Genomic DNA, 15,486 nt, shown 5'->3' on the forward strand with positions numbered 1-15,486 from the left:
GATGCAGGAGTGGAAAGGCGATTGGGCATCTGTTAATGGAAAACTGTAAATTGTAGGCATCCGTTTTAAAGGCAGCACCAGGAAAACACTCATTTATCTATCTGTTCATTCATTTTTTAATCCAACTTCAATTTTCCTCTACAGTGGTTTTAGTAAGATTGTAACTGCCAGCAAATGCACAGCACCATCAACACTGCTGGATTTATTAATGTTTGGAAAAGCTGGCTATCAGTGAGGGATAAGCCTCCATGTGCATGATGGGTCAGTTTAATCGTTCACATTTTCTCCTCACTGAGATCAACTTTCTACTCCACAGTCACTGTGTAACCCTGTGTGTAAATACAAATGAAAAATGCATCATGCTTTTATCTGGCTCATGACGCATTGTCAGTTTCCATATCAGTGTCAGGCCTGACTGTGACATCAAGTCAAGCTTTATCTGCAGGGGCGGGCAGACGGCGAATAGAAAAGCCTCTCGCCTCTAACATTCATGTATTTTAAATCTCATTCGGATCAAATTGTTTCCATCATTACATTTATAATAATAATGTAACAAGCAGTTTAGTGTGTGATTACTTGTTTTTTAAAGAACAGGATATTCAAGTGAATAATTGAAGGTCGTAATCGACATTCTGAAATATTCAGTCTTTTTAGACCAACTCCACTGATTCATGGCTCCATCAACATCCATTCTGTCTCCCTTCTTAATGTGAGCATGTGGATGTAGGCCACATGTTGCAGTGAGTCGGCACTGATGGCCTTCTGCCCTGGACAAGCTGGATGCAAGCCTTAAGTGGCCCAAATGCAAAAAAGTAATTAGGAACCAAATATGACAAATGTGTAGTAAATATTAGGGGTGCTACGATACGCAAAATTCACGGTTCGGTTCGATACTTTGGTGTCACGGTTCGATATTTTTTCGATACAAAAAAATGTTCATGCTTTTTTAATTTGTCATTTATTCAAATTATAAATAGATATTTTAACTCAAAAGTACAGTTTTTAATATTTAATGTTGCTGAAACAACAAAGGGATAAAAAACTAAATCTATCTGATGGAGGAATCACTCATCATTGGAAAAGAGAGTTTATTACAGAGAAATGGCTCTTTCAAAATAAAAGCTCTACTATACGCTTCTTCTGGGCTATACTCTCAGCAGCATATTAAACATATCAGGTCCCCATAAGGAGAATCCTGTGCTAACGGCTGTCTAAATGACTCGGGTAAAGTTTGTAGCATGCGTGCTTGTTGTTTTTGTCTGCTTCCACTTGTTTTTGCACTAGGATGATGTCGGAGTAAATGTGCAGTCATATTCGTTGTGTTCCCACTAGTGCTGTCAGCGTTAATCTGAAATGACGTTAACGCCACAACACGGCCAATCTCCGTTAACGAGCTACCGCGGATCGCCCCGTGCGTGGGGCTGGACGGCCAACACGTTAACGAGCTAACTGCGCTAACACACTAGTTCCCACCCATGTAATTGAGCATTGGGTGGCACATCCGACATACTGTTTTACTTTAGTCCATGACGCGCTTACCTTCAGGGTCATACGTCACATGAAGACCAAAATAATTCCAAAGGTCAGATCTGAATGAGGGTGGGGGAGGTTCAATTTGCCATGTTGCAACGGGCTTAGCTTCTGTCTTGCTAGCTTGCGCTGCGCTCAGTGGATCTGCGCTGGACAGTGCAGCCTAGGCGGAGTAGTCGAACGCAGATCCACTGAGCGCTCAACACAGACAGCATCGTCAGAAGGAAAGTTGATAAAATAAATTTAAAATGTTGTATTGTTCATACATATGTGTACCGAACCGAAAGCACTGTATCGAACGGTTCAATATCGATACGAGTATCGTTGCACCCCTAGTAAATATGCACTGGTTTCCTTAACTATGCTCGACATTTATAGCACATTAACAGCATCTGAGCGTCATGTCGTTAAGAAAAAGGGGGAAAAAACCAAGCAAATAATTGAGAGCTGTATCTCGCCCTGCAGTCGTCGCTTCTACTGTTTGTCAGAAACAAGAAGAAAAGGCTGAGGTGTTTCAAACTGTGCAAGAACTGGACTGGAAATCAGTGGCGACAGTTCTTATGGAGTGATAGATGCAGATTTTACATTTCTGGTTCAATAGATGAAAAGAGGTCGGGATTGAGATGCGACAGTGAGTGTGTGAATGCGACTGGTTCCTATACAGCACTTTGCTACTCTGAGCATTCAAAGCGCACAACTTGCCTTAGTCACACATTCACACAAGCTCTATTGTCTACAGTCACACTCTGATGGACGTATCAGAGTGCAGCTTTGAGTTTGTGTCTTGCCCGAGGATATTTGGGCTGCAGCCAGGGATCGAACTACCAACCTTCCAATGAGGAAATGACCTGCTACAGCCACCCCACCCGTGCAAAGCCATCTGTAAAACACGGTGGAGGCCACGTCGTGGTTCGGCACTGCAGACAGTAGTGTGGGGGATTGATTGACAGCGGCTTCGTTTTTCAGGATGACAGTGATCCCAAACATACTGCTGTGGCGTGGGTGTGGTCTCTGGCCGGCTGCAGAGGGGTGACGCAGTGAGCTCGGGGCGGCGCAGGGGCGGGGTGAACAGGTGTGCTGGGACATGAGTGTGATTATGTCTCTTAATATGTTCACAGTGACAGTCAGAGGGGCAGAGACGTGAGAGCGGAACAGGAGTGTCTGTGTCCCAGTGACAACAAAAACCACAGTGTGATCACATTCGAAAATAAAGTAGTGCTGTCATCACGTCCGCGTCCTGTCTATGCTTAACGGGTCCAGCGTTACAACTGCCAGTGAGGTCAAAGCATACCTGGGTAGAAAAACAGGAAATGGGTTAGACATGGGCACCCCTGAGCCCAGACCCCACATTACTGAAGCAGTGTAGGATCAACTTATGAGAGCCATTTATGAACTACTGCGTTTATATTGGAAAGGTTAGTATATTCAGGTGCCCACTGAGGAAACAGGGGAATGGGCTTTGACCACATTCTCTGTCGCAGGAATGCCACTAGTGAAAAAATGAAGTGTTGTGTAAGTGATGTTCAACCGGGAGAGGAATTGCAATTCATGTCCACTGAACAATAAAGAGGAAGTGGAGGCAAAGATGTTTGGACTTTGAGTCTTTGTAGCGCACAGCTGTGCAACACATGACTGCTGCGGTCATGTGGCACCAAGTACCAGTTTAATGGAAAGCCCTGGACCAGGCTTTGGAAAGTCCTTCAAGAAGCCTGGAGAAATAATCCTGAGTAGTACCTTAATTAATTACAAGAAACCTTGAGAAAGGGTCAAGTCTGGATTGGAGAATAAAGTGGTAATGGTGGAACTGGCAGTGAATTGGAAATACTGTGTTTTTCGTGTACACTGTATGTTTCAATACATTGCTGCACTTGTTTCCAAGTATAGAATAAGTATGGAATAAATAGGTGGCTGAGCCTTATACAGTATTGTATGGTTTGTCCTACGTCCTAAATATTCTATATCTACAGACACAAACATGGATGTCAAACCTCAACATTGAAGTTTACCTGAAGCCCACACACACAGGGACCAGTACCTCCTCCTTCACTCCCACCACCCTCTGGAACACAAACTTGGAGTAATCAGGTTCCCTCTGAAACATGCAGTCATCCTAGTTGGGCTTACCCCAGAGAAACTCAGGAGAGTTTTCTCCAAGCACGACATCCCAGTTTACTTCAGACCCAGCAACACGCTCAGAAACTGGTTCATCCCAAAGACAAAACTCCAAAACACAAACTTAACAATGTGGTGTATCCCAGACCTCTACATCGGAGAGACCAAACAGCCACTTCACAAACGCACAACACAGAAGAGCCACCTCCACAGGACAAGACTCAGCAGTCCATCTGTATCTAAAGGTCAAAGGTCACTCTTTGAGGATGCCAATGTTCACATGTTGGACAGAGAAGACAGATGGTTTGAGAGAGGAGTGAAAGAAGCATCTATGTCCACTGTGAGCGACCATCTTTGAACAGAGGCGGGGCTTACAACACCAACTGTCTTCCCAGACGCCTTAACGCCCACTCGCATCCTGGGCCATCTGACCTCAGGAAATCACATGATAGGGTGGGGCCAGGTTTCACAATGAGCTCACCTGAAACCCTGGCTTATTGTGACCCTCACCCAGTTTCACACCTTGGCTCATGTGATTAGGTAGAGGGTCAATAGGGGGTCCAAGACCCACTTAGGGACACTCCCATAGGGCTTCAAATCTGGGACTGTCCACCAGTTGCTCTTAGAGCTGAAGAAGCTTCCACGTCCTCATTTTAGGTTTGAAGGCGTTTTAGTAGATGAAGGTGAAAGGCTTCAACATGAACCGAGCTGCGGTCTGGGGAAGGCATCGAAGGGGGCTGGCAGCGGTTCCCGGGCCTGGCAGGCAGGGAGGGTGGGGCACGAGAACGAACAGCTTGTAGAACTGGGGGAACATATGTAGATGAGAACCGGGAAGCCATTCATGTGTCTGAAACTGGGTTCCACTCTTGTCATCGACACCAGACTGTCAGCTGCTCTACCTTCTGACACGACTCAAGCTCAGTTGAACTAAGTTGCCAGTGGTAGCTTATGTGGTTTTTACTCTCATCCCATTTATTTGATATCCTCTGTCCTTCCAGACTGACCTTTATGGTCTTAATAAAATGGTCTATATTGACATTAAAGGAATAGAAAGATGGTGCTATGGCTTATGGGCAGGTACAGGCTCAGCTCACCTTTTCACTGAACAGTGAATGTGCCCGTCCACTACAAAATTCTAATTCAAAATGCACTTCTGTCTTTTTAATTAAACTCTAGTGCAGTTTGGAGGCTATTTGACCTTTACTGCCCTATCTTTATGGGGAATGCCACAGGTCATTTCTATGCATATATTACTGGATTACCTGCCTCCCTTTTCCTCTTGATGATCCTTGAGGCTTTACAGATTAAGGACAGGTTTGGGTCTTAAGTATAGCCTATTTTTAATCTGCTATGTGGAGTATTTTAAGGCAGGAGAGCTCTAATATTTAAGGCTTTAGTTAAGACAATTAGGGAGAGTTGGGTTTTTTTAATGTCATGATAGTAACATAAAAATGCAGTGCTTAAAAAATATCAACATCAGCAGCCACCAGAGCCAATAGTTTTTTAAAGAGTTTTTAAATTATTATTAAATATTTCAGATCTCTGCCTTTTTCTGGTGGCGCAGGCCTCAATCCAAATCACCACATCAAGTCAATCACTGCATTCCCTGAAGGACTTGACTGGCTTCCAAAAAATGCTGAGTAAAAAATTTTTCTTTGCAAAACGAAGTCAAAGTTACTAATTCAATTCAATGCAACTTTATTTATAGAGAAGCAAATCACAACAACAGTCGCTTTATGTTGTAAGGTACGTTATTACAGCAAAATAAGAAAATCAAAAATAAGATTTGTTCAGTTATTCACTGGAAAACTTTTCATAGAAACAAAAAGAAAAATTGATGTTATGCATTAATACAGAAAAACACACATACAGGTCAGTTTAGTATGAGAGTAACTGTGTAAACCGACACCAGGGATGCTGACACACATTTATCTGTGCACGATGTACAAATTTGTGATTATTTTTTTCCTTTGTTGAATCAGAATATTTCATTAATCCCTAAGAAAATGTGTGGTTACAATCGCTCCAAGACAATAAGAGCAGTAACAAACTGAAATAAATTATAGACAATCCTGAGCATCGTCCGACAGATGTTCAAAGATCTCAGACGCCTCCAAAAATAGAGACGAGTCTGGGCCTTCCTGTAGAGGGCAGTGGTCAGTCCAGTTTACTGTCAAAGTGTACTCTAAGGTATTAATGCTCCTCCACATCGCCCCCCTCGACTGAAACAGGCGTCCTCCTAATGTCCACAATCAAATCTTTGGTATTTGTCACGTTGAACTATAGATGATTCTGCTTGTACCACATGACACAGCAGCCAACCACAGCCCGGTACTCTAGCTCATCACCCTCACTGATGCATCCGTCCACTGCAGAGAAGTAAAGAAACCAAAACTAAACTCAAAAGTCATCATCCATCCAATTCGCGGTTACAGGATTAGACTTGGTAACCTGTGATGTGATGGACTCGCATTTTCCAAAACTGTTTCTTGACATCTTTTATTAAATTCAAGGATCACTTGGTCTTAACACCCGTTGGTTTGACACTGATTGAAGAACGACACAAAGGGCTGTGTGCCTTTACGTTGCAGGAGGCCTTGTAGCTGTAGCTTAGAGCAATTTTTGTTAGTTGGTTTTGTTTGTTGGGTTTTTTGTCATGTTTAATGTTGTGTATGAATAAAGTGCCCTGTATGGACACTGTGTAAGCCTGGGCTCCATGTCTTGCCTGGCTACAGTCAATGCTGGCTGCAGCACATTTGGCTGCCATTTCTCCTCTACAGGCATGTGAGAGTACGATAACACACTGCTGTTTAACACATGATGACATGCAGCATGGACCCTACTGCAAGCCCCTCACGTTCTGGCACAGGTGGTTTTTGTACTGTGGTGGAGAATCATCCACAGTTTTCATCCTGTATGCACGTTACACACACACATCACAAATGTTTTTCCCTCACTTCTGGAAAGTGAAGCGTCACATAGAGAGAAACTTCCACGTGGACCTGTACTTCTCACACTCTTTAGCTTTTAGTGTTTAATAGCTGCAGGTGACAGGAGGTTATTGTGACATCAATGCATCTGCATGATTCATGTGGCTTGCATGAATGTCCAGCAACAGGAGGATTGAAGAACTATGGAACAGATTGGGGATGTAGAGAGTTCCAGGACAAAGAAAGATTGACCCCTGTTAGCTAGCCATTCTGTATCAAGAGTATTTTGACTAACAGCTCAGTGAGGATCTGTGCAGATGTAGTTGTCGAGCTGTGGTTTGAGATTAGCTGGAGCTGGTTCGGTTCAGTGTGATGAGCACTGCTGCTGTGTGTTACTGATGCATCCCATAGCCTGTTTGTGTCTGATGAAAGCGATCACCTCATGGTAATAGAATTGATCAAACCTAGAATCTGCATGTGTTACAAATGAACATAAGATACAGACGTGGAAGCAGATCTGGCTACAGGTGTTAGAGGAGGTCGGTTTGGTTGGTGGCAGTCCCACCTACAGACAGTATGTGGGTAGCATAGGCATTGCTATGAGATCTGTACTGAACCTCTGAGTTCTCAGTTACTAGCTGGTCAGACACCACTGTAACCCTCCCCCAGCTCCAGGCTGTTCCCAGTGCACATGCCAGTGAGGTGTTTCAGATAATCAGCACTGCTCAAATGTATTCTGTGCTGACTTGGGAAGAACATGAAGTTCTGTTGTAAGGTGTTACAGTGTTTTTGATGTTGTACTCTGCATCATGATAAACGAAGAAATAAATCTAAAACCTCTGACACCTGGATCTGTGATAACAGATACTCCAAAGAGAAAAGAGCCTTGCAAAGCTAACTATCGGCAGTTATAGCGTCTTTCTGTGCTCCTGTAAAATGAGATGTAAATGTGGCAATTTTAACAGCCTGATTTATTCATGAAAAGGCCAAAGAGATGAATGCTAATACTGCAAAACTGCTTTGCCCTTGGCCAGGGCACATTGACAAACAAGTGACTCAGTGAAAGAATTAACAACTTCATTAAGTTACCTGACAGCACATCCAGTTCTGCATCCCTTTGTGTGTGCTGGCTGCTGCAAGCCTTATCTGTTGCTACATAAGGTACCGAAGATGCGTTTTCTGACTTTAAAGAACCTGTAAAGGCGGAGCTTGAATGGTTTTAAGGAAAGATCTGAGAATGGTTGTTCAAGCTAAGAGCCTGAAAATGTAAGTCAAGCCAAAGTTTCACCACTGAGAGGAAATCCAGCGTGTGATTGGTTTGGTGGTATGAAATGATTAGTGTGTTTCTGCATCGACATCAAAACCCAAAGCAGCTGCGAGACACAGTAGTGCTGAGGGGGTCCTGCTGTATTGATTGCTGATAGTAGGTATCAGTTTTCCATTGGACTTAAATCTGTGAAATGCTAAAGAGGCAGTCAAAGCAATCTGCAGCCATGCTGTCAGTCTGACGATTTCTCAGCTGCCATGACTTAGAGTGCTTGATCAATGAGAGCTGAGCTTTCTGTTTCACACAGACAAAGGTGGCAGATCTGCTGGCAAACATCACACACACACACACACACACACACAGCTCTATTTCCTGTTCGCTAAAATAAGATTATTTATGATAACATACATTTTCTTTGTGTAGATTATGTGATCATCACAGTGCTTATTTGACTAAGGTCAGTTCACAGGACAAAGACAGTAAATGTGAGGAACATGAAACAAATCTCTGGACATTTCCAGGACAATGGAGGAGCCACAGAGTCTGCTGGCCGGGGGTGGGCTAACGACTTGAATCTGTTTTTTAACAGATTTGACAATGGCCCACTTATCACCTCTCCCACCCCCCAGGTTCCATTAACCCCCCCTCCATTTGCCACCCCCCTCCGGGTGCAATGCCATTGTCACCTGAGCTCTCCTCTCAACACAACCCTGCTTCACCCCTATCCACACATCTATCCACAACAAAGCGAGCCCCACCCCCCACTCCAGCCCAGCCTCACATCTGCTTCACAGCTGATCAGGTGAGAAATCAGCTCAAGAGGACGAAGGCAAGGAAGGCAGCAGGTCCGGATGGAATCTGCTCCAGACTGCTCAGGGACTGTGCAGACCAGCTCTGTCAGGTGGCCCTGTACATCTTCAACCTGAGCCTGAGCCTGGAGAGGGTTCCTGAACTGTGGAAGACTTCTTGTGTGGTTCCGGTGCCACAAATCGCACACCCCAGGGAGCCCAACCACTTCAGGCCTGTTGCCTTGACTTCTCATCTGATGAAGACCATGGAAAGGCTCATCCTGCACCACCTTCAGCCACTGGTGGGCTCAGTGTTGGACCCCCTGCAGTTCGCCTACCGTTCTGGAATTGGGGTGGATGACGCTGTCATCTACCTGGTACACCGATCCCTCTCTCACTTAGAGCAGGCGGGGAGCACTGTGAGGATCATGTTTTTTGACTTCTCCAGTGCTTTCAGAATCAGAATCAGAATCAGAATCAGAAAGGGGTTTATTGCCAAATGTTGAGCAGGTTTACAACATTAGGAAATTGCTGCAGTGCTTCAGTGCAAACATAGTGTCATAAATAGCACTTAAATAGACATGAAAAAATAAAAGTAGGGATAAGAATTAAAAGTGCTACGTAGAAAGATATGTGCATGAGTGCAGGTGGTGATCAGTGCCAAACATGGAATGATGCAGTGACACAGCGTAGGGTCATGTGTTAGTGGTGGGAACAGTCATATGGTTATTGTTCATGTGTCCAACAGCAGAGGGGAAGAAACTGTTCTTATGGCGAGAGGTTCTGGTGCGAATGGACCGGAGCCTCCTGCCTGAGGGGAGCAGGTCAAACAGACTGTGTCCAGGGTGAGAAGGGTCAGCTGAGATCCGAGCTGCACGCCGCAATGTCCTGGAGGTGTACAGGTCCTGCAGAGATGGGAGTCTGCAGCCAATCACCTTCTCAGCAGAGCGCACAACACGCTGCAGTCTCTGTTTGTCCCTGATAGTGGCTCCAGCGTACCACACGGTGATGGAGGAGGTGAGGATGGACTCGATGATTGCAGTGTAGAATTGCATCATCGTCCGTGTTGGCAGGTTGAATTTCTTCAGCTGCCTCAGGAAGTACATCCTCTGCTGGGCTTTCTTGATGACGGAGGTGATGGTGGGCTCCCACTTCAGGTCCTGGGTGATGGTGGTACCCAGGAAGCGGAATGAGTCCACAGAGGTGATGGGGGTGTCAGTCAGGATGATGGGGGGGAGTGGGGCTGTGTGCTTCCTGAAGTCCACAATAATCTCCACTGTCTTCTGGGCATTCAGCACCAGGTTGTTGCGGCTGCACCAGGACACCAGACGTTCAACCTCCCTCCTGTAGGCAGACTCGTCCCCGTCCGAGATGAGTCCAATAACGGTGGTGTCATCTGCAAACTTGATTAGCTTGACAGACTGGTGGGTGGAGGTGCAGCAGTTGGTGTACAGGGAGAAGAGCAGAGGAGAAAGAACACAGCCCTGAGGGGAGCCGGTGCTGATGGTCCGGGAGTCCGAGACATTCTTTCCCAGCCTCACGTGCTGCTTCCTGTCCGTCAGGAAGTCAGTGATCCACCGGCAGATGGGATCAGGCACATTCATCTGGGAAAGCTTGTCTCGGAGATGGTCTGGAAGGATGGTGTTGAAGGCAGAGCTGAAGTCCACAAACAGGATCCTGGCGTAGGTTCCTGGGGAGTCCAGATGCTGCAGGATGAAGTGTAGGGCCATGTTGATGGCGTCATCTACAGACCTGTTGGCTCTATATGCAAACTGCAGGGGGTCCAGGAGGGGGGCCGTGAGGGTCCTGAGATGGGAGAGAACTAGGCGCTCAAAAGACTTCATGACCACAGATGTCAGAGCCACGGGTCTGTAGTCATTTAGTCCAGTGATCCTAGGTTTCTTGGGGACAGGGATTATGGTGGAGGACTTGAAGCAGGCAGGCACATGACATGCCTGCAGTGAGGAGTTGAAAATGCCAGAAAACACTGGGGCCAGCTCGTTTGCACAGTGTCTGAGGGTGGCAGGAGACACGCCGTCTGGGCCGGGAGCTTTCCGAGCATTCAGGTTCTGTAACGCACTGAAGCACCAGGGCGACCATACGCGGCGCCATTTTGGTTCAACACCATCCAACCCACACTACTGAGAGGGAAGCTGGAGGGAGCCGGAGTAGGCAAACAGCCGACTGCATGGACCATCGACTACCTTACCAACAGACCACAGTATGTGAGGCTCCATGACTGTGTGTCCGAGGCGGTAATCTGCAGCACGGGGGCGCCACAGGGCACGGTTCTCTCACCTTTCCTGTTCAGACTTCTGTTATAATTCGGACGATTGCCATCTACAGAAGTTCTCAGATGATACAGCCATCATTGGATGCGTATCAGACGGGAATGATCAGGAATACAGGGAGGTCATCAGTGACTTTGTTGGTTGGTGTGAGACCAACGTACTCCAAATCAACGCCGGCAAGACAAAGGAGATGATCATAGACTTCAGGAGGAAGTCACCCCCTGCAACACCGGTGAACATCCAAGGGAAAGACATTGAGATAGTGGACTCTTATAAGTACCTGGGTGTTCACCTCAACAATAAACTGGACTGGACAACAAATACAGACGTCCTGTATAAGAAGGGCCAGAGTCGACTCCACCTGCTGAGGAGACTGAGGTCCTTCGGAGTCTGCAGGACTCTGTTAAGGACGACACTGTGGTAGCATCTGCCCTTTTCTATGCAGTGGCCTGCTGGGGGAGTGGATGCATGGACAGGGACAGGAGCAGCATTGACAAACTGGTGCGGAGGTCTGGCTCCGTGCTGGGATGCCCCCTGGAGTCTGTGGAGGTGGTTGGTGAGGGGAGGATGTTAGTAAAGCTGACATCCATCATGAACAACCCATATCACCCACTGCATGAGTCTGTGAGTGGGCTGAGCAGCTCCTTTAGTCAGAGACTGAAACACAGGAAGCTGCAGGAAGGAGCGCTTTCACAGATCATTCATCCCAACAGCAGTTAGACTATAACTCCTCAATCACGATGTCATGAGTCACTGGACACTGTGAACATCCACGGTCACCACTTCATGCATAATGGACCCTCCATGACCTTCCAAGCTATATAGTTTATGTCTTCCATATTTCCAACTATATCCATAATCACATACTGTGTGTGCTACCATTGTATATAGTGTATCTTACTTTTTTTCATTGATTGTACTTAATTGTATTTTTGTATTTCCTTCATATATCTGTACCTGAGCTGAGGTGACGCAAAAATGTCCCCGTTGTGGGATCAATAAAGTCTTATCTTATCTTATTCTCACTATTTTCTATGCGCATTTCTCAGTGTTCACTAAACACAACATTGATATCAGACCTCATTGTTAATCCTCATGGGCACCGTTTGTAGAGTGAAACATGCTGAAATTAACTGCAACATTTTTTCACATGTAGCTCAAAACCGTACAGAAAATGTTTTTTTCAAGTCATTCTTTACAACATTTAGCAAAATACTGGTAATACCAAAATCTGACCCCTACCAGCACACTTTTGCACCGGAGGTTTTCATAAAGCTTTTATTTATTTTAATTATTTTAGATTTAACATTAAAACTGTTTTTTAAATATAAAAACTTAGAATTATTTTACTAAATGTTGTAAAAAATGACTCAAAAAAGACATGTTTTTGTAAGGTTTTGAGCTAAATGTGGAAAAATGTTGCCGTTAACTTCAACATGTTTCACTTTACAAACGGTGCGTCAAATAATCCTCATGGTGGCAAAAACATCTGTTTGGCTGTTAAAACAGTCAAACAACAGTCAGCAAGAACTGAAGTAAAGCTTGGGGTCCTCCTGGCTTGTATCAGGTTAGGCTCTTAACTCTCTGCCAATAATGAAATATTACAACAATCAATGTTTTCACATCATGCAATAATGTACATTCCTACCAAAAATGTGCATATTCTGTGCAGCGATTCATGAGCCACTGTTAAGTTCAGAACCATACTCAGCTGGGAAAAGTGTTCTGAGTAAAGCAATGCTAACGCTAGTATCAGCCTTTTTTGTTCATCTTGTGACAAAAACTTGATCTACATTTGTGCTACAGAAAGCTTCTTAGAGGATTGTCATCGTTGGGTTTGACCAGGCCCGGGCTTTGCTCAGATTCATTATCAAGAATTCATTTGTCTGCCTTTTCTTTGTCACACATTGTGCTTCATCACCGCATTTTCAACCAATAAGGAGCCAAGACACTCCAGCAAATGTAGGTGTTCCTGTGCATAATGCCTCACTGTGATATATAGATAAACATAATTTCCTTCCATAAAGTATTCTGATTCTGATATAAAGGCTGTTCGTACTTAGGAATAAATATAAAAAGACATTGTTTCTGATGGCTTGTTACAGTGAGAGCAACAATTGGTGTGTCAATCAATCATATTTATCATTTTTCAGGTCACAACAAGCTTCAGCTTCATTTTGCATCAAATTTGCTTTTAAGTTAAATTATATACATTTAATATTTTAAGCATAAAAGTAGTCTCATAACTTGTTTGTAAATACTGTGTGACTATGTCATGTTATGTCATATGCTAGAGGGTCACATGGCATTTAGCATAACACAAGCAAATTTGTCTATCTGTGCAATTTCCACCTTGCAGCTCAGTGAGGTGGCACAGAGATGTTAAAAGCACCCAAAACACCCTATAATTGTTCTGTTGTGTCAAGGGAAGCTTGGCTGCCATTAACCTCCCAATACCACAATTCACTTCACACATTTAGCGATTACCTTCCCAATAATGCTTCAGTCTGAGTGTTCTGGAGTTCCTGTAATTAAATTGGGCTTTTCACATGTAAGCTAAAATGCTAAAGGATCAAATTGGGTGATCTTAATCACAAGCGAATAACTTTGAAGGAGGGTCACGTGTGCTGGATGTCTGTCTCACATCCTGATGAGATGGGCCACATTAACTGAAGAAGAGGTCGAGAGCGGGACGCTTTTCTGTTTTGTATAATTTGATGGGGAAAATGGCACGCCTTCAACGACAGTTATTATTTAGCCTGTATTCAAACTATTAACCAATCATATTTTAAAGAGTCTTCATGAGAGACCCACGTGAAAGTTAGGAAGAGAAAGACACATTTTTCCTTCCACTGGATTTTTGATCATTGTGTATAGTGTCGTCAGTGATGTTTGGGACAAAGACACACTATTTGTAGTTTTTCCTCTGTGCAAACAGTCAGTATGTGACTAAACTGAAGCTTTAATTCATTTTACCAAGATTGGAAGCCAGTTTATACCCTGTTCCCCATTTTTAGAGGTTAAAATTTTAGAGTTTTATGGCCGGGTCCGTCCTGACGCAGACATGGTATATGACGTGGTGAATTTTTATTTATAGTTTTTCACTGTAAAATGTAATGTAGGCTCCTTAGGAAACCCAAATAAATCTGTCACAGGGACACCAACAATTTTATAATAGGCCTGGATTCAGAGATGTGTGGACAGTCACATCAAAGTTGTGGGTTGACTCAGCATCCAGTGAACTGGAACTGTGGAATCGATACCTTTCAATCCAGGCTTGTGTCGGACGGGTTTCTCTGAGTTTCTGATGACCTGGGCAGGTGCACGGGGCAGAGATCTTCTCTGAAACCATCCCAACTGTACTGTGGGGCTCCACATGCCCCAGGTACCACACTGAGATCTGGAAAAATACACATTTTACAGGTGATCGTTTTAATCCAGCGGTCCCCAGCCTTTTTTGCGCCATGAACCGGTTTATGTCCGACAGTCTTTTCATGGACCGGCCCTTAAGGTGTCGCGGATAAATACAACAAAATAAAACCAGTACCAAAAAAAAAGAAGATTCATTCATAACACCTGGGAAAAGACCCAGGAAAACTGAGTTAACAATAAAAATGATTTTTAAAAAAAAATAACGATAAAAACTCTGAAAACCATAAATGTCACAGCCCGGTACCAGTACAACCTCCAACAACCTTGCTTCATGTTCTTTCAGGGTTTTGGAGAACACAGTCAACAAGTCATTGAGGAAACTAGTACCTCTTTCAACTGCCTATCCACCATGCATGGTCTGTTAGTCTTTGAAGTTTGCTTTGTGCATTTGTCAGACCTTGAGGCATGCAGTTAAATTCACAGAAGCCCAGGGGGCAGATGAAAGCAGCCTTGGGTTTATCTGCTTCCTCAATCTGATAATAAACAGACTTTAGGTCAAGAAAACCCCAAGCTGGCCCAAAAACCCAACCAAAGTGGCTTCCAGATTGGGAAGTGTGAACGCATCCTTTATCGTCTGAAAGTTGAGTTTCCTATAGCGTATGCACAACCGGATTACCACAATAGGTGAAGAGAAAGGAGACTGACTCTCTGATTACTTGAATATCAAGAAACTCTTGAACGTGCCTGCAGAGAGCTTCGATGTCCTGAGGCTGTATCGGACAAGCACGGTGTTGTTAACCTGTTGAGCCCCAACGCCCCCGGTACCGGGGCAGCAGGAGAACATCTGGTTTTACGAGCTGTGCCTCCAGGTCTGGTAGAAACATCAGAATCTCAGCTAAAAGCTCACAAAACAGTTTCCTTGAATTTCCGGGTCTTCAGGTGTGTGCTCACACACGAGGACCCACACCAGATTCAGATCATCATCACAACTGGGAGCTTAACCCTTAAAAACCCAGACCTATTTCTACTTTCATGAAAATTACGGGGGTTGTAAGTTATATCAAATGAATCATATATAACACATTTCTGAAGTTTTTTTTGTAATAGCTCCACCCACTGCCCCAGATCTGAAATGTCACATATGCGTCACATTGGGCATACAATTTGTTCCATATTTAGAAAGTAATTCTGTAAAC

The 15,486-nt window shown here is 44.4% G+C and overlaps 1 protein-coding gene across 2 annotated transcripts in view; it reads left to right on the forward strand.

Moving 5' to 3' along the window:
* lmo3 (LIM domain only 3) overlaps positions 1-15,486 on the forward strand; it is a 51,176-nt gene that overhangs the window by 14,042 nt on the left and 21,648 nt on the right. The gene's annotated exons all lie outside the window — the stretch shown is intronic.

This window comes from Aulonocara sp. 'chitande type north' Nkhata Bay, linkage group LG17, assembly GCF_057382095.1.
Source record: "Aulonocara sp. 'chitande type north' Nkhata Bay isolate Kocher_YH1m ecotype deep benthic linkage group LG17, A_spYH_male_GT1.1, whole genome shotgun sequence".
In the NCBI taxonomy this organism is placed as follows: Eukaryota; Metazoa; Chordata; class Actinopteri; order Cichliformes; family Cichlidae; genus Aulonocara; species Aulonocara sp. 'chitande type north' Nkhata Bay.